Source organism: Papio anubis, chromosome 3 (genome assembly GCF_008728515.1).
Source record: "Papio anubis isolate 15944 chromosome 3, Panubis1.0, whole genome shotgun sequence".
NCBI classification, from domain to species: domain Eukaryota; kingdom Metazoa; phylum Chordata; class Mammalia; order Primates; family Cercopithecidae; genus Papio; species Papio anubis.
This window is the reverse complement of record NC_044978.1, coordinates 80,659,082-80,679,560: the sequence shown is the minus strand read 5'-3', so window position 1 is coordinate 80,679,560 and position 20,479 is coordinate 80,659,082. Positions and strand designations below refer to the sequence as shown.

General features: G+C 42.2%; 1 pseudogene; it reads right to left on the bottom strand.

The window, feature by feature from the left end:
- Positions 1-14,077: 14,077 nt before the first annotated feature.
- On the bottom strand, positions 14,078-19,835 carry LOC110743308 (annotated as a pseudogene).
- Positions 19,836-20,479: the final 644 nt, after the last annotated feature.

Sequence of the window (20,479 nt, the reverse complement as noted above, 5' to 3'; positions counted from 1 at the left end):
CACCTGGAGTGTGTCACGATGGAGGGAACAAACGTGTGTAATGCCTGAGTCTGGAATGCGCCCAGCTATGGGGCTGCTGGGGACCTCAGTGTGGGAGGGGAAGTGGAGTTCACTCAGGCGGACGGAGAAGAATTTTTCTTGTGCCCTTAGCTTGCTCTTTGGTTAGAGGAGGGGATTTTGCCTGCCCAAGAACCGGGGGATCCAGAGATGATTGTAACCCTGTTGTCCAGTCTTCCTTGATGATTATCAGAATTGTTTAGTCTTTGCAATTATGGGGAATGGAGAAGTCCACCCCTGACACTGGTGTTGTCTTATTTGATTCATATCGTCTATGTATTCAAGATACGTGCCTTATTCCATTTGGAGGGTTCCTTCATTCAGTAAGGCTGTGCCTGGAGATATGTCATCTTCTCTGGAAGGCCATGTATGAACTATATAAACTGGTGCTCTGGTAAACCTAACTGTCTCCGCAGCAGGTTAGATGTGAATGAGCTGGGTGGGGCAGAGAGGCTGTCATCCGGAGCCACAGCCAGGAAGGTGCCTCAGGAGGTGTGAGACAAGGGCCTCTCCCGGGCAGGCCCCCTGGGTTGTGGCTGATGCTGACAGTTGCCATCCAGTGTTTTCCTGGGTGCCGTTACTTTGTTTTCTGAGCCAAAACGTTTCCAAGACCTTCCAAATTTCCCTGAGTCTGATCTCCTGGGAAAGTCAGGAGGGGCAGCAGAAGGAAAGTTCCCCTTTCTCTGTAGCTCTGCAGGCCACATGCTGCCAAAGGCAGCACAATGTCAGCCAAGGTGGAAGAATGGAGCTGAATGGTGTAGCTATTTGTTGTGTGTGATTCAGAGCTTCAAAGCCTATTAGCTTTCATTAGGAGCCAAGTCATGACACCAACATGATCTACACAATGCTTAATGCAGCAGCTTCCAGATTTGCCCCAAATGTGAAGTGGGTGGTCAGGGCAACCTGCGGGCTGTTGAGGGAAATGTGAGGTGTGGAAAGAGAGATGCAGGATAGTGAACAGGCAGGAGCATTTTTTTGGCAGGTGGGAAGAAATCAAAAGGAGTGTTTGATAAGTTTTTGGGGCCTGCGAGGAACTTACGATTGCTGTCTAGCAGGGTGGTCTGGGCAACATTCAGGTCTGTAGTGGGATAGCGGTTTGGTCAGCGACTCCCCCGAGACTAGGTTCCTCCCTTGATAAGCCATGTTCATTTCATTTCAATTCACGTTTTCTCCCAGGCCGCCTCCGCCAGCAGTAATATAAGGTTTCAATCTAATTGCTGGCTACTTGAGATGTGTCCGTCTTGGGCATGGGGAGTTGGGAGGCCCACAGTGAGAAGGCAAGTAGATAAGTGTTCCAGTGTGGAGCCAGCCAGATGGCTATTAAATGTCTTGTGAAGGAGCTGGGCCAGGAACCCGTAGGAGAAGGTTCCTGCCGCACAGCCGGGTCTGTGGTCACATTGCTGAATGTAGCCTCCCAAGAATTGTAGGGTGGGCTGAATGCTCCTGCTTCCTGAGGGCGTATATGTACTATGCATCCCCTGATTTCAAGGAAAAACTCAGGAAATACGTGGTCCAAGGAGAAAGGGGCCTCAATGGGTTTTTTGTTGTTGTGATTTTGCAAGCGATCTTGAAGTGAACGCCCACAAACTGCCCACACAATATGAATAGCAGCATTCATTTCCCAGGGCAGTGAGGCCAGAGCCGGGCCTGTTGGGAGATCCTGCCCTCCCTCAGCCTCTGGGTATCTTCAGCTCTGCAGCCACTTTCCCTTGATGCAGGTCTGGGATGGTGCAAGCCGGAGGGGATTAGCAGATACGAGGAGCTTCTTCCCTCTCTGGTCCCTGCTCTTGGACTCTCTCCTTTTGGTCTTGGACCACTTGCTTGGCTTCTTCACCTCAGTTTCTCTATCTATAAAATGGGGATAATGGTGTTTACTTACTTACCTCATGAGTATTATAGGAATTAATTACTGTTTGTAAAGTACTTTGAAGATGAAAAGTGTGATGTGGCATCATCGTTATGATGATGAAATATCTTCCACTGTTACCGGCCAGATTCTGCCAGATTCAAGCAAACATTTCAATGTGGGTTCCAAATGAGACCTTCACAGCCGCCACATGCGTGAGTCAGTGCACACACATGGTCCCAGTGGAATATCAAGAGGTGGAAAACAACAGAAGCCATTTTCACCTAAGAAAGGCTTCTTCCTATTTATGGGGCAATGGCAATCAGGAGATTCGGGGGGTGACAAGTAAGAGTGATCAGTGGCTCCAAGATACAAAATAGTCTATCATGTCTATGATTCAGCAGAAGCAAAGCCAACCATTTCCACTTCAACCACGTGCTCATGGTACATAGCATAGATGCTAATGATGCCTTCTTATGGATAATTTTTGTCTTTACTTTTGTGGCAGGAGAGCCGTAACAGGTTGGGCATATAAAACCCATCTGCCACCTTGACTTTCACAAAGATGAAGTACCTCTGCAAAGTTTCCTTCCATAAAAGGCCACAGAAACAAAAACATTCTTAGGATTTCAAAGTCTCTTAAAATATTAGATCATCCCTCTTCTCCAATGAGTATAATCTAACTTTTTGGAATGTTTAGAGGCAAAAAGTGAAATTTTGTCAAACTACCTTGTATTTGCATTCTGGTGTTGTCCCATGGCTGACGGTGGGAATGTTTTCTCATTCTCTTTATCCCCATCTGGTTAAAAAATGGTGTGTGTAGCAGATTGTATTTGTTAGTGGGGCTGAATATGTGGGGATGCTAGGGCGAGCTTATTAAAGAAAGAAGGGTCTGTACTGGGGGAAGAAATCAGTTGCATTAGAGTTTATATCTGGCCCCTATGGTTGATTTATTTGGAAGTGTTAAGCTTCTAATGTAGCATAGGCAAAATTTACTTAAATCTAATTTTGCTATGAAAGAAAAATCGGCAACAACCCAAATTTCAGAAGATACCATTTATGATTATGCTGTTTGTTTATATAATAATCTAGATACTTCTTTTCCTAGTAGAGTAATTACATCTAGGAAGCCAGGAGGTAACTATGTGAATTACCCTGAAGGGCAGGAACACCAGGTAGGGAACAAGCCAACTCAAATTATGTATTCAAATGGAGTGCACAAAGCTTTCCCATTTATGGCAGATTGTGTTCTCGACATGGAGTTTGAAAATCCAAATACTGTAAGTCAAATGTGATTTCTAAATAGAAACCATTGTGTAATAGGAAGTTAGGCACTGGTTACAGGTATAATGGCCAATTTGGTTTCTTTATTACAAAAGTAATTCATGTTCATGATTTTTAAAACTAAATAAGAAAAAAATATTCGTCATCCTTCTGCCTAGAGATAACCACTGTTTATGTTTCAGTGCCACTGTTGTTTCAGAACTTAGATGCATATGTTTTAAAAAAAAAAAAAAATACTGAACATAAGGTGTTACAACCTTTTAAATACATTTATTATAAAATTTTGCCACATTAATAAAATAAATTTTAGTGTGGGTTGATACAATTATAAGTAACGGTGGTACAGATTGCCATGTACATACTGGCTATGTATTTCTTAAAACTGGAATTTCTTGTTCATATTCCAAACCTGTGTTTTTTATTTTCATTTTTGTTTTATTTTTTATAATTCCAACTTTTACCTTCGATGCAGGGGTTACATGTGCAGGTTTGTTACATGGGTATACTGCATGATGCTGAGGTTTGGGACACAAATGATCCTGTCACCCAGGTAGTGAGCATAGTACCCAATGGGTAGTTTTTCAGCCCTTCTCCGTCTCCCTCTCTCCCACTTCTTGTAGTCACTAGTTTCTATTCTTCCCATCTCTACGTCCGTTTGTGCCCAGTGCTTAGCTCCCACTTATACTTGAGAACATGCAGCATTTGGCTCTCTGTTTCTGTGTTAATTCACCAAACCTGTGTTTTTTTAAATGGAAAGTTAATTTCATTGTCATCATAATAATCATCATTAGTTCATTAGAGATGCTAAAAATGAAGACATTAACCTCTCGTGAGACATATGTTTTCCAAATATTTGTACAATTTTTTCTTTTAATTTTTGTAGCATTTTCTTTTGAAATTTTATAGCATTTATTTTGACTTAAGAAAGAAATGTTTAAATTTTGTATAATTATATCTAGAAATATTTTCTTTACAATTTTTGCCTTAGTGTCATGCTTAGAAAACTTCTTATATCCTCAAATTATATAAATATTCACCATTAACTTAGCCTACAATTGTGTATACACACACACACACATATACACACACACATTTAGTTCTGAAATTATTTGTATATGTCTCATGGGGAGATTAGAAATACTTGGTAATTTTTGGTAGACAGAGTTCCAGGAATGAGGAACTAATTTTTCCTCATTTCTATTTTTTTCTTTATTTTTTTTTTCCTTTTTTTTTTCTGAGTAGGCAAAAGTAGACTTCACGTTATTTGGTTATTTGTGACCTTTCTAAGGCTTTCTTGGACTTCCATTTTATTAGAACGTACTCCTTCCCCTTTTTAGCAATGATGTTATAAAAATTACATCTGTCTTGAAACTATACAGCCAGTTCCCTGTTTGCAGAGAATTTTCACCTTCTGATTCTTCTACATGTTCCTGCTCCATGTCAACATGCCTTCAAAGTCTGTTTCAGTCCTGAACATGTTCAGACCTTGGTTTGAATCCTGAATCCATAAAATGAAAACTTTTTCTCTTTGGCCATACTTGGTGTTTCAATAGTCCCTCACAGAGCACTACCCTGTCTCAAATGGCAGGTTCTATTTTTGGCCCCTATTATCTAGCTAAGTGATCTTGAGCAACTCATTTAATCTCTCTGAGCCTCAGTTTCCTTAACTGTAAAATGGGATTAATAATAACCTTCCTTAGCTACTTCACAACCTTATTGTGAAGATCAAGTGAGATCATGGTTATAAAAGTGCTCAGTAAGCTGTAAAACAATATACAAACACAAGGTGTTATTATTTCCCTTTTATTTAACATTATAAAGGATTGAATATGGTATTATGTATGAGTATAAGGTAATAAGGATTATTTTTAAAGTAACATGCCATGCTATAAACATCCAAATAAGTGCAATCCTTTTAGTAGGCCTCCAAAGAAGCCTCAAATTAACTTTTACATTGTTATCCTTGCCCAAAACCTATTTTTAACTTCCTTTGGGATAGTTGCACACATTCTCCCTTGGTGGAATATTTTCTTTCTTAATTACATACTTCACCTTTTCCTCTCACCCACCTTTTTGCCTTGAACCTCCTGTTCAGAGGAGCCGAAGGGGATAGAGGCAGTGGTAGGCAGAAAGATCTTAGGCAATGGGGCTATGTGGAAGGTAGGACTAGTCTACATGACCAGACTGAAATTGGCTGCTGGGGAGTTTCTTTTTGAGGCCCAACTCAAGAAGAAGACTGATTTTAATACATTCAACTAATGCTTGCTGTAGGCCTACCTTTCGAGTATTGGTAAATCTACAACAAATAGGAATACTCAGAAAGTGGATCTTACCCTTTACTGAGGTCTGTGTGTTCAGTCTCATCAAGGAATATCTGTAGAATTATAGAAGTTGCAATGGACTAAAAGTAAACAAGCCTGAGTTCTGGTTCTGGCTCTGCAATAAAGAACTAAGTGACTGAGTGACATTAGGCCCTGAGGTTTAGTTTCCTCATTCTCCAAACAAGGAAATTGAAGGAGATGGTCTTTAAAATTCTTTTATTTTACCTTGAAAATGCTAGGATTCTAAAAGCCTTCCTTGTCATGATTTTATAGAGGTACAAAACATTTCCCAGTTCTGCAACTTTGGGCAAGTTAATTAATATATTAGTCCATTTGTGTTACTATAAAGGAATACCTGGGATTGGGTAATTTATCAAGAAAAGAGGTTTATTTTGGCTCATATTTCTGCAGGTTGTACAAGCAAACATGGCACCAACATTTGCTTTGCTTCTGGTGAGAGCCTCAAGAAGCTTACAATAATGGCAGAAGGTGAAGGGGGAGCTAGAGCATCACATGGTGAAAGAAAGAGAGAGAGCAAGAGAGAGAAGGGGGAGATCTCAGACTCTTTTAAACAACCAGATTTCCTGTGACCTTACAGAGTAAGAACTCACCCATTATCACAAAGATGGCACCAAAACATTCATGAAGGATCCACCCTCACAACTCAAACACCTTCCACTAAGCCCCACCTCCAACATTGGGGAAATCACATTTTAACATGAGACTTGGAGGGGACAAACATCCAAACCATGTCATTCTGACCCTGTGCTCCAAATATCATATTCTTTTCACATTGCAAAATACAATTATCCCCTCCCAATAGTCCCCCCAAATCTTAACTTGTTCCAACATCAATTCAAAAGTTCAAAGTCCTAAGTCTCATTTGAGATTCAAGGCATGTTCTTTCCAACTATGAGCCTGTAAAATCAAAACAAGTTGTTTACTTCCAAGATACAATGGTGGTACAGGCATTAGGTCAATATTCCCGTTCCAAAAGGGAGAAATTAACTAAAAGAAAGAGGCCACGGACCCCATACAAGTCTGATACCCAAGAGAGCAGTTATTAGATCTTAAAGCTCCAAAACAATCTTTGGGTCCATGTCCCACATCCTGGGCACATTAGTGTCCTGTGTAGGTTCCCATGGCCTTGAGAAGTTCTGCCCCCATGGCTTTTCCATGCTGAGGTTACAAGCTGCTGGTGGCTCTGCCATTCTAGGATCTGTAGATGGTGGCCCCATTTCCACAGCTCCACTGCGGCGGCCCCAGTGGGGACTCTGTCTAAGGGCTCCAACTCCACATTTCCCCTTAGCACTGCCCTGGTAGAGTGTCTCTGTGGGGGTTCATCCCCCCAGCAGGGTTTTGCCTAAGCACTTAGGCTTTTCCAAGCATCTTCTGAAATCTAGGCAGACGCTGCCAAGCCTCCTTCACTCTTGCATTCTGTGCACCTGCAGGCTTAAGACTACATAGAAACCACCAAGGCATATGGAGGCTTGCACTTTCGGAAGTGGCAGCCTGAGCTATATCTGGGTCCTTTGAGCCACAGCTGGAGTTAGAGCAACTGGATGCAGGGAGCAGTGTCCTAAGGTTGAGCATGGTAGCAGTGCCTTGAGCCTGGCCCCTGAAACCATTCTTCCATCCTAGGTCTCTGGGCCTGTGATAGGAGGAGCTGTCCTGAAGACTTTTGAAATGCTTTCAAGGCTTTTTATCATTGTCTTCGCTATTAGTACCTGGCTCCCTTTTAGTCATGAAAATCTCTCTAGCAAATGGTTGCTTTACAGCCTGCTTCAGTTATGCTCCTGAAAATACTCTATTCTCTCTACTAAAGGGACAGGCTGCAAATTTTCCAATTTTTTACACTGTGCTTCTCTTTGAATTATAAGTTCCAATTTAAGTTATTCCTTTGCTCCTGTATCTGATTGCAGGGAGTTAGAAGCAGCCACACTGCTTCTTGAATGCTTTGGTGCTTAGAATTTTCTTCCACTAAATTTCTTAAGTCAACACTCTTAAGTTCAACCTTCCACAAAGCCCTAAGACATGGACACAATGCAGCCAAATTATTTGCTAGGACATAATAAACCTTTACTCCAGTTCCCAATAAATTCTTCTTTTCCATCTGAGACCTCATAGGACTGGCCTTTACTGTCCATATTGTTACTAGCATTTTGTGGTCACAACCACTCTAAGAAATTCCAAACTTTCCTTTGTCGTCCTGTCTTCTTCTGAGATCTCTCAACTCTTCCAGCCTCTGCTCATTACCCAGTTCCAAAGCCACTTCCACACTTTTAGGTCACTTTATAGCAATGCCCCACTCCTTCATAGCAATTTTCTGTGTCAATTCATTGCTGTTACTATAAAGGAATACTTGAGACAGGGTAACTTATAAAGAAAAGAGATTTATTTTGGCTTATGGTTCTGCAAGCTGTATAAGCATGGCACCAACATGTGCTCAGCTTCTGGTGAGGGCCCTAGGAAGCTTACAATCATGGTGGAAGGAAAAGGGGAGTCAACACATCACATGGTGTTTTAGTTCATTTTCACACTGCTGATAAAGACATACTCAAGACTGGGCAATTTACAAAAGAAAGAGGTTTATTTGACTCACCATTCCATGTGACTGGGGAGGCCTCACAGTCATGGCAGAAGGTGAAAGGAACATCTCACATGGCTGCAGACAAGAGAAGAGAGTTTCTGCAGGGAAATTTCCTTTTTTTAAAACCGTTAAATCTCATGAGACTTACTCAGTATCACAAGAACAGCATGGGAAAAACCTGCTACCGTGGTAATTGAATAATTACCTCTCACCGGGTCCCTCCCACAACATGTGGGAATTCAAAATGAGATTTGGTTGGGGACACAGCCAAACCTTATCACATTCTGAGACAGAGCCAGAGAGAATGGGGAGGTTTCAGCTCCTTTTAAACAACCAGATCTTGTGTGAACTCATAGAGCAAGAACTCACTCATTACTGTGAGGATGGCACCAAGATAGATATTCATGAAGGATCCACCTCCAAGACCCAAATACCTCCTACCAGGCCCCACCTCCAACATTTGGATCACATTTCAACATGAGATTTGGAGGGGACACACATCTAAGTCATGTCAGCTAACCTGTCTGAACCTGTTTCATCATCTATAAATTGGGGAAAGTATCTATTATATTAGACTTTTTGTAAAAACTAACTGATAAAATGTATGTGAAAGCATTTGGCTCAATGCTCAATTTCAACAGAATAAATGCTCAATAAACATTAGACATACTTTTGTTCTTTTCATTTTATTATTCTCAGGGAGGGGAATCTACTCTAAATTTTAAGTTTACTTCATAAATATTATCACTATTACTGTTGCTATTATTATTATATCTCAAACTGAGACTTCTTTTCTATTCACCCTAGTTCTGTACTCTGGGGTCAATTGGCAGCCATAGATCTGTCTTCAGCAACAATCTGAGCACTTCATTCTTCATCAATGCTGAATAGATGCAGACTCTTTCAGATGAATCTGCAAGCTCAGATTGAGTTGCAGTAAATATGTCAACATAAGTAATGCATTCTCTCCAAAACTTCTCTTTGTTCTGCCTTTTCAGCAGCAATCTGTTCTTCCTTTTCAATCTGTCTAGTATCACTGTAGAAGCAGAGATCAGGTATGACTTCCCACAGGTGCTCAAGGGAAATAGTGCCACACCCAAGCAGGACCTCATAGGCCAGCAACCATTATGTCAGACCCTTTGAGTGAGTACCTCCATTTTTGCATAAGATGTCAATATCCTATGCAAAATAGAGTTGAGGGATCTGTGTTATGTAGTGCAGTAGTCAGCAGGCTACTAGCAGATGCCTTTGGAAGATATTAATGTTCAGTTCACTGAAGGAGGAGGATCCTAGAAAACTGCCTAAATGTTCTGGGAATAAAGTGTCCAACAAAACAGATGGATCCTAGGGCAGGAGCAAGCTCCAGTACAGCAGGCTGGTTGGTATACTCAGAGAATAATGGCTGCTGGGTTTTCAATTGTTACAATGGCCTGAGATTCATAAAGAACCTTCTCCAGATCCATTTTAGGTTTAATGTATAGATATCACCACTTTTCTTTTTGTGGATATACTTATCCAACTGAAAGCAAATGTTGGTGCCACCCAAGTAGGTTCCTGAAGAAAGGAATTTAAGGATATTATTTTCCTTCATCTGTAGGAATCAGAAGTAATAGATGCTGGAAAATGTCCCTTTAAGTTAAGCCAGTAACCAAAGACAACTCTATATGGACCTCTCTGTGAGCAGTACAGTGTCTTAATTGTTATTCAAAAAAGTTATTTTTTGTTTCTGTTGAAGGATCTAAACAGCTGGAAGGAATTTTGCTCTTATTCTTACCAAACCAGACAAACTGCAAATTTATGCATTTCCTTGAACCCATCAAGGAGCTAAGGTTGCAGGGCAACCAACTGGCCCCAGTCTAAGGAGAAACAGGTGCTCCCAGGAAGAGAAATGCATGTGCTGGCATACATAGGTGGATTCAACTGAACACAAGTAAAAGGAGTTCAATGGGGTGGTTGGGGATGTGGTAGAGGCCAATGGGGAGCTGGTGTAAGAATGGGAAGCCCCTTGGGGCATTGAAATTGTCCTTTTCAGGTTTTTCTCCACAAATGTCACCAGGTACTCCCAGAAAAAGAATGAAGAAAGTTAAGTTTAACAAGTTGTCCTTTGGGTGCAGCATGGAGGATGAGAAGCAACTGCTGTTGGAGGGGCACTTAACTCCACTCAGACGCTTTTCCCTCCCTTACTACTTATGGAACAGAAGCCTGATTCTGTGGAAGGATGGCCTATAAACACTGCTATACTTGGGGTACTGGTGAAAACACAATAAAACTATGGGAAGAGAATAGTTTAAAAAAAATGGTGGGGAGCAGCCTCTGGGTCCATAACAATAGCCTGAGATGACAGGAGCACTGAGGAGGACCTCTAAGATCAGAAATAAGGCAAGGCTGTTCTCTATCCCCAGTCCTATTCAATATTATACCGTAAGTTCTAGCCAGTGCAATCAATACAAAAAGAGAGAGAGAGAGAGAGAAAAAGAAAGAAAGAAAGAAAGAAAGAAAGAAAGAAAGAAAGAAAGAAAGAAAGAAAGAAAGAAAGAAAGAAAGGAAGGAAGGAAGGAAGGAAGGAAGGAAGGAAGGAAGGAAGGAAGGAAGGAAGGAAGGAAGGAAGGGAGGGAAAAGAAAGAAAAGAAAGAGAAAGAAAGAAAGAAAGAGAAGATTGTCTCTATTTGCTCATGTCTGTATAGAAAATCTCAAAGAATTTAAAAAATAGTTCCTAGAACTGGTAAGTTTAGCAAAGGTTGCAGAATACAAGATCACTATAAAAAAATAATTTTTATTTCTATATACTGGCAAAGAGAAAGTGAACTCCCAAATTGAAAATATATAAGCTGGAGTGACATCAGCAAGATGGTTGAGTAGAACCCCCTAGTGCTCATCAAAGACAGCCAGAACAATGAATAAACAACTATGTTTTAACAAAAATAACTGAGAGGGACCTCTGTAGTGCATCATGGGAGTAACGGAAACCTGTTGAGCACAGAAACTAAGGCGGACCACATGGAGAATGTAAGAAAATGCCTGGCTTCTACCACTTCATCTCCCAACTGGGATCAGCTGGGAACCAGGAGAAACTTCTCCCTATGGTGAGGCAGTAAGCAAAAGGATCCTAGCAATCCCCATCAGCACCCTGGACACCTATAAATCTCACCACTGCAGTCCTCTGCAGTTCTCACAAGCACCAAGCCCAGCTGAGGGAGCTGCCTGGAGTCCACATAGCTGTGCTTTCCACAGGGAAGGAGCTGACACTGTGCCCTCTCCCCGGTGTCCCACACAGCTGCTGTGCTACACAATCTTCCAACTGGAACTATGGCTGAAATGTGTCTTGCTTCAGGGGCAAGTAGCCATAGCTCCCCTTCATCCTTGAGGCTCAGCCACCACCGAACCACCCCAGACTGGTGCCCTGACATCCACAAGTTGATGCAAATATCTATTACACCCTTCCCTGTGGAGCCAAGCAGAGGTGGAAGTGCTTTACTTACCCCTCCCTGTGCCTCCCTGGGCAGAAGCTGAAGAAAATAGTACTTTAGCTACTCAGAGAAGTCATATCTCTCTGGTACCTAAGCTGAAGCAGTGCCCTGCATCCCTTGGAAACTGTTCCTTGACCATCCAGAATGGTCATGCTCCCCAATACCTAAGTTGAAGTGGCACCCTGCATTTCAGGGACATGATGTCTGGGCTTCCAGGAACAGTCATGTGCCCCAGGCCTGAGCTGAAGCAGCACATCTTCCTCTGGGGAAGGAAAAGGAGAAAAAGAAGCTCATTTTATAATGACAAAGGGATCAATTCAGAAAGAGGATATAAGAATTGTAAATATATATGCACCAAATATAGAAATATCCAGACATGTAAAGCAAATGTTATTCGATTTAAAGGAAGAGATAGACTCCAATACAATAATAGTTGAGGACGTCAATACCCCACTCTCAGCATTGGACAGATTATCCAGACGGACAGAAAATAAGCAAAGAAACATTGGATTTAAACTGCGTTTTAAACCAAATGGACCTAACAGACATTTATAGAACATTTCATTCAACAGTTGCAGAATATACATTCTTTTCACCAGCACATGGAACATTCTCCAGGATAGAACACATATTAGGCCACAAAATAAGTCTCAAAAAGTTGAAATAATTGCAATCATATCAAGTATCTTTTCTGACCACAATGGAATAAAGTAGAAATCAATAACAAAATGAACTTTGGAAACTGTACAAACACGTGGAAATTAAACAGCGTGCTCCTGAATGACCAACGGGGCAATGAGGAAATTAAGAAGAAACATTTAAAATTTATTGAAACAAATGAAAATACACACACAACACCAAAACAGATGGGTTACAGCAAAAGCAGTATGAAGAGGTAAGTTTATAGAAATAAACTCTTACATCAAAAGAGTAGAAAGATTTCAAATAAACAACTTAATGATGCATTTGAGGAACTACAAAAGCAAGAAAAAACCAAACCCAAAATTAGTAGAAGAAATAATAAAGATCAGAGCAGAAATAAATAAAACTGAGACTAAAAAAATGCAAAAAATCAACAAGTTTTTAAAAAATGTAAACAAATCCATACACTATTAGCTAAGCTAACCAATAAACAAGAGAAAAGACTCAATAAATAAAATAGAAATGAAGAAGGAGACATTACAACTGATACCACAGAAATACAAAGGATCACTAGAGATTATATGAGCGGCTATATGACAGTAAATTAGAAAATCTAGCAGAAATGAATAAAATGGATAAATTTCTCTATACATATTATCTGAAAAAATTGAACCAAGAAGAAATAGAAAACATGAGCAGACAAATTATAAGCAACAAGATGAATCTATAATAAAGTCTCCCATCGAAGAAGAGCCCAGGACCTGATGGCTTCACTGTGAAATCCTATCCAACTTTTAAAGAAGAAATAATAGCGATTCTTCTAAAACTATTCCAGAAAATTAAAGAGGAGGGAGTTCTTCCAAACTCATTCTACCAGACCAGCATTACCCTGATACCAAAACCAGACAAAAACAAAATAACAACAAAAAACTACAGGCCAATATCCCTGTTGAACATAAATGTAAAAATCCTCAACAAAATCCAAGAAAACCAAATCTAGCAGCACATTAAAAAGATTATTCACCATAATCAAGTGGTATTTATCCCAGAGATTCAAGAATGGTTCAACATATGCAAATCAATAAACATGATACATCACATTAACAGAAGGAAGAACAAAAACTATGTGTCTCAATAAATGCAGAAAAAACATTTGATAAAATTCAATGATTTTTCATGATAAAAATTATCAACAAGTTAGGTATAGAAGGAATGTATTTCAATGCAATAAAGTCTATATATGACAAACTTATAGTCAACATCATACTGAATGGGGGAAAAGTTGAAAGCTTTTCCTCCGAGACCTGAACAAGACAAGGAAGCCCACTTTCACCATTTGTATTCAACAGAGTACTGGAAGCCACAGCCAGAGCAATTAAGCCAAAGAAAGAAACAAAAGGTATACAAATTGGAAAAAAAAAAAAAAGAAGTTACATTATCCCTGTTCGCAGATGACATGATCTCATATATAGAAAACCCTAAGTTCCACCAAAAAAAATCGCTTAGGACCGATAAACAAATTCAGCAAAGTTGCAGGATACAAAATCAAGTAAAAAAAATCAATAGAGTTTCTATACACCAACAATAAACTATCTGAAAAACAAACAAGACAACAGCCTCACTTACAATAGCTATAAAAATAAATAAATAAAATACCCAGGAATATGTTTAACCAAAAAGGTGAAAGATCTCTACAGAGAAAACTATAAAACAATGCTGAAAAAAGTTGAAGACACACAAAAAAAGAAAGCCATCCCATGTTCATAGATCAGAAGAATTCATATTGTGAAAATGACCATACCACCAAAGCAATCTACAAATTCAATGCAATCGTCTATGAAAATACCAATAACATTTTTCACAGAAACAGAAAAAGTATTCCTAAAATTCGTATGGAACCAGAAAAGACCCTGAATAACCAAAGCAATCTTGAGCAAAAACAACAATAGCAAAAACAAAAACAAGGCTGAAGGAATCACACTATCAAACTACAAAGCTATAGTAACCAAAACAATATGTTACTGGCATAAAAACAGACATATAGGCCAATGGAACAAAATACAGACCCCAGAAATAAGTCCACTTATTTTCAGCCAACTGATGTTCTTTTTCTTTTTTGGTGGGAAGTTCATTGATTTCTTTACAATCAAAATTCATCTATGAATCTGATAAAGACCTTCAGACAATTAGAAATTTTGCAAAATAAGATTTGGGAAGCCCTCCTATAGACCAGTTTTGTCCTCAAGTCTGTCCCCGAGAAGCCATCAGAAGTCTCCATCACCCCTGGGCTCCAGATTGCTTTTGGCCCCACTCCCTGGAGATTTGGGGACAGGGATCTCCTGTTTCTATTCATTGTTCTCACCCCCACCCTTCTCAGCGATGGAGCTGGAGTTCCAGGCCCACGTGGTGAATGAGACCGTGAGTGTCAAGAGGGAGTATGTAGTTCATGATTTCCACCCTAGCAGCTGGTGCCCTGCTTCCAGGTGACAGTGAGTCAAGTCAGGAAGAGGCTGACAGGAGGGCTAATGGAGGTAGGAAGGTGAGGGATACAGAGCCAGAGGCATGAACCCATACCCCTGCTGCCCACTCCCCATCTCCCCCTGGAGAGTCCTAATTTTTCCCCTTCCAGTTGAGCCTGAAGAACACAGCACTGAAGTCCATCATAGCTCTATTGGCACCTAAGGGGCACTTATATTGGCTGTCACGTGCTGGGGGGCTGCTGCCCCTCCAGACAATCAAGGGCATTGCTTCCAAGGTGACACTGCTGCTGGGCTACCTCTCTTACACTCCTCCCTGGTGCAGGCCCTGCCCAGCTCCTCCTGCAACCCGCTCCTCAGTAAGTTCTACTTCCTTACCTGGCCTGCCTGTTTTCTCCCACCTGCTGTCATCCACACCAGGGTGTTTCTGCTCAACTCCCAGGACATCAGAGGCACAGGACCCGGCCCCTAACCATCCCACCTGCCCTCCCACCTCCAGTTTACTACTTCAGCGTCCTGCTGCTGCTGCTCTTCCTCAGTGCCACAGAGATTGTGCTGCTGGTTGGGCTGCTGGCCTGGGGCAACTCTGGGGCTACGAGCAAACCCAGCCTAGTCCTGAGAGAGGAAAAGCAAGATTATGAGAATCTAGGGTCTAATCCTGAAAGTGAGTGAAGGTTGAGGCACCTTCCTGGGGGTGAGGGGTAAGGAATGAGGCCTAAGTGCAGGTCTAAACAGAAAAGAACTGGCAGGTTGCCTGCCTAGGGCTGGATAAGGGTGCAGGAGTTGTTAGGTGGTCATGGCTCCTTGCACCAACCCTGCTGGCTCTCCTGTCCCTGGGCTCCACCATATCCTTTCTTGTTAGAGGCAGGTCTGCATCAGGGAGCAAGATTGGCCTCCCTAAAGGCCCAGGTGACCTCAACTCTCCAAGATAACATATTGCCTTGCAGAGCCTCCCTAAGATGGTGTTTTTTCCACTGAAGATGACCCGCAATGGGCCAGACCCAAATGTTAATTAATTGAGACTTTCCAGAAGGGAGAGATACAGGCTGATGACCCCTGGGTTTCATCCTTCTGCTCATGTTGGGTCGGCTCGGGGGGGGGCCTGCAAAACAACTCCTTTCTCTGCATGGAAGCACCCAGAAGAATAAAGGGGTCAAAGAGAAGCTGGACTGAGACTGTTGACTGTGACTTCTTTCTCATGTATGTGGCCTGGGTGCTGTGCAGCCAATTCAACTTCACGGGAATCTGAATGTGGACAGCGTGCAAGTCCAACTCAGACCCTAGAGAGGCTGCACCCCATGGCAAGCAGCCCAGGTTATGACAGCGTTGGGCCTGGGCTGCAGACTTTAGGATGCAGTTTTGGTTTCCCATGACTGGGGGTAGAGGCAAGACAGGGTCTCTGGAGAGCTGGAGAGGAAAGTTAGATCTCTTCTCTATCCTCGGAAGACCCTGAACCACCCCGAGCTCTCCCTCCATTAGCATATAAGCAAAGAGCTTGAAATAAACCCATTCCCAAGTGCAAGTACACCTCAAGGGTCTGTATTCATTGAACTCAGCTATTTTTTCTGATCTTAAGTAGGTGGGACCTTGCTTTTCACCTTACTTTGCTCCTGAATTTCTCTCCACTGTCCACCAGTCTCCCAGTCCATAGGTATGCAGCCTTCTGCAACCGCTGCTGTTTGGTCCTGGGCCAGGAGGCACTAATGCTGGGAAGTGGGAGACGGAGGGCCTGGGAAGCAGGCCACAGAGGGTGGGTCAGGGCTCCTTTTCTGAATGCCTCCTGCAGTGTACTGGAACCCAGAGGGAATGGCGAGCAGGCATGCAGTCCTGCTCCCAGTCACCTAGGGGACTCCTGGGAAATGGAGCAGCCCCAGATCTCAGGTCTGTGGGCAATGGGGAATGTGTTTTCTGCACAAAATCCAGGAGAACCTGATTGCTTTTCCCCAGGTCTTCTGACTACTCCTCTGAGACCTACCCACATTTTGGGCTGAAAAGGAAGTTCTAGTACCCACTTTTGACTGAGGACAGAGGTAGTGCTGTTCTGCCCTACTGCTTTTGGTACATATGAGGCAGCTGTGGGCACAGACCTCTGTCTTCTTTCTCTCCTCTCCTATTTCGAAAGCTATCAGCATCACAAAACCCAAGACGAGAAGGAATCCAGCTTTCTGGGAGAATGCTGGTTTTGTTGGAAACGTGGGCTACAGGGAAAAAGCAGAAACCAGGACTAGAGGGCTCAGGGAGGAGGCTCCTGGATGGGGCAGTGAAGACAAGCCTCTTTCTCAAAGGACTTCAAACTCACCCAGCCCAGAGGCAAGTTAACACGGGTTTATCTGTCCAATGACCTGGCTAGTCTGGCAGAACCAGGCAGGGCTAGCAGAAGACTCAGGCAGAGGTGTTGAAAAGGCAATTGGTCATGTCATCCATCTGCTCCATGCGTACAGGTACTTCTCCAGGTTCTTGGTGAAGGACATGCTGCTGAACTTGTGCAGAGAGGCCCTACAGGTTTCCTTGACAATGTTTTTTGGGGTTTAGCAAATCCTGTCCTTCTCTGTGTTTGAAATAGCCCAGGCCTTTTGGATCTTGCACAGTTCTTCAAGGCCATCATTGAAGCCCTTGAAACACTCTTTGATCATCTGCTGCTCCTTATTCTAGAGTTTGAGTCCTGGTTGGAACATAAGTATATTGTTCTCTGTGAAATATTCAGTCACCTTTAGCCAACTGCACTGGTAAGTCGATCTACTGCTCAATGTGCTCCCAGTGGGGGTACTCAGCAATCTTCTGAGTCACAGCCACCATCTGGATCGCTCAGACTTCAGGGACTTGAGGATGTAGTTGTAGTTGTTATGCAGGAAGATGGTGCTCAGAGCTGGGTCCTCATACACCTTGGACTTGCTCAGCAAGTTCAACTGCAGGCTGCCCAGAATTTCACAGATACAGATGCTTAGCAGTCACTTGCTGAACTTTGAACCATGGCTGTGGCTGAAGAACTGGCCTCTTGGGAAGCCAGCATATCACCCACCATCTCCTGGAAGTCCAGAAGCTGCTGCAGGAAGAGGATGATGTTGCTTGTGAGCATGGTGCCATCCTTGGGCACGTTGCATTCATTGTCAAGGTCATTTTTGATGTTGTCCACAACGTCCTCCAGTGCTTTGGCTCAAATGGCCTCTAGGGAGATGATGAGGCCAGGTGATTTGTTCTTGCTGATGGCAGCCATGCCCTAGAGCACCTGGTCAAACTCAGGTTTGCTGTGCTTAGATGATGCGGGATGGAGGAGACAGTAAGCACCATGGAGAAGTCGTGTCGAATGATGGTCTCCGAGCGGGAGAGAACATTCTCCCCTTCAAGTATCAGCCCATCCAGTACACCCTGTATCAGAGTCACAGGTCTTCTTCCTATGGTGCTCAGTGATTATGTCAGCCAGCAACTGGTACTCACTCTAGGCCAGCTCGACAAAGGTACTGACACAGTGGATGTAGGTATCAGTCTCCATATCCACCATCTTTCCTGACCAGCAGCCTATGCTTGTCATTCAAGGCCTTGGACAGGTACTTAACTTTAAAATTATGCTGGTGACCTTCCAAAGGAAGGAAGTTGGAGCATCCCTTTTCCCCAACTAGACCATGCTGGGAATACTGTTTTCAGAAGGTATTGAGCCTTATGAATTGTCCCTGGCCACTTGACTGGCTTTTTTGGCAGGTGTGTTTTTCCTCTTGTTGGGGATAGAAGGAGAGTAGGGAATTCCAGAAAAAGAACTCTTCTTCCAGAAATACTTCTCCAGGCCTTGATGAAGTGATCCAGCTGGATGGAGCAAATTTAGTAGTAGACATTCATAAAATCTTGGTTGCAGCTGTCTTCCACCAGCCAGCAGGAGATGTGGATTACATCCTGGAGCATACTCTTGGGCAGGTGCTCCAGGGACATAACCTCCTATCCCTCCAAATCATCACCACCACTGATCAGATCCAGGATGAGCACAGGGAAGACAATCTTATTGTGCCTGGTCATCAGGCTGCAGAGCTCGGACTCTAGTGACTCCTTCCCCTGCTCAAGCAGCAGCTTCACTTTGTTGAGTTCTGGGCTGTTTGGGCTATTGTCCTAGAAATACTCCACAGCCTTCTGAATCTTAGCCATGCTTCCCAGACACTCTTCTGGCCTACCTGTGGGGCCCTCTCTGAAGATCTCTTAAGTGTCACTGGTAACATGGTAGGAGCTGATGATGTGGTCCAGGATGGATAGCGTCTTCTCGAAATTGTCTTGCAGACGCTGCACATTATCTGTCTGCTTGTGCACTGGAATGATGGAATTCTCCAGCTTTATATGGTGACTGTCATATGATGACAGGATAGACATCATGTTCTTGGTGAGCTGGTCACTCTTCTCCAGGCTGTCTTGAATACAGGACAGCAACTCCTCCTCCTGTTTCAGCTTCTCTTCAATCTTCAGCAGTCAGGTGAATGTCTCCAGTGGAAGGATCATAGCTGCAAACTCTATGGCTCTCACTTCCCAGTTTCTTTCCTCAGCACTCCCCACCCTGCAACTAACTGTAAATAAAGGCACTAAGAGCATTCATTGGTGGAAGGAACAGTTTCTTCGATAAATGGTGCTGGGAAAACTGGATAGCCATATGCAGAAAAATGAAAGTAGAACCCTATCTCTTACCATATAAAACCATCAACTCAAAATGGATTAAAGATTTACACATAAGACTCAAAACTATAAAACTAGTAGGAGAAAATATAGGGTAAACACTTAAGGACATTGGTCTGCACAAAGACTTTATGGAGAAGACCTTAAAAGTACACGGAACAAAAGCAAAAATAGGTAAGTGGGATTATTTCAAACTAAAAAGCTTCTGTGCAGCAAAGAAAGCAGTTGACAGAGTGATGAGACAACCTGCAGAATGGGAGAAGATATTTGCAAACTATCCATCTGACAAGGGATTAAATCCACCACACACAGAATATATAAGGAACTCAAGAAAGTCAACAGCAAAATAATAATCATAATTCATTAAAAAATGGGCAAATGAGCTGAATAGACATCTCTTGTAAGAAGAGATACAAATGGCCAACAGGTACATTAAAAATGCTCAAATCATTAATCATCAGGGAAATGCAAATCAAAGCCACAAAGAGATACTATCTTACCACAGTTAGAATGGCTTTTATTAAAAAGATAAAAAGTAACAAATGCTGGGGTGGATGTGGAGAAAAGGTAACTCTTATGCACTATTGGTGGGAATGTAAACTAGTACAACCATTATGGAAAACAATATGGAGGTTCCTTAAAAAACTAAAAGTAGAGCTAACATATGATCCAGCAATCCCACCACTGGGTATATATCCAAAGAAATATGGAGTATGTTAAAGAGATGTCTACTTTTTCATGTTTACTGCCCCATTATTAACAATAGCTAAGATATGGACTCAACCTAAGTGTCCATCATCAGATGAATGAATAAAAAAATGTGGTACATATAGACAATTGAATACTATTTAGCCATAAAAAGAACGAAGTTCTGTCATTTGTGGCAACATGGATGAGCTTGGAGGACATTATATTAAGTGAAATACACCACACACAGAAAGATAATATATTGTATACTCTCACTTATATGTGGAAGCTAACAAAGTTATCTTGTAGAAGTAGAGAACAGTTACTAGAGATCAGGAATGGTAGAGGAAGGAGAGGATTGGTTAATGGTAAAGGAAGGAGGGGATTACAAAAGTAATGCTAGTTAGAAGGATAAGGTCTAGTGTTCTATAGCGTGATAGGGTGGCTATAATTAACAACAA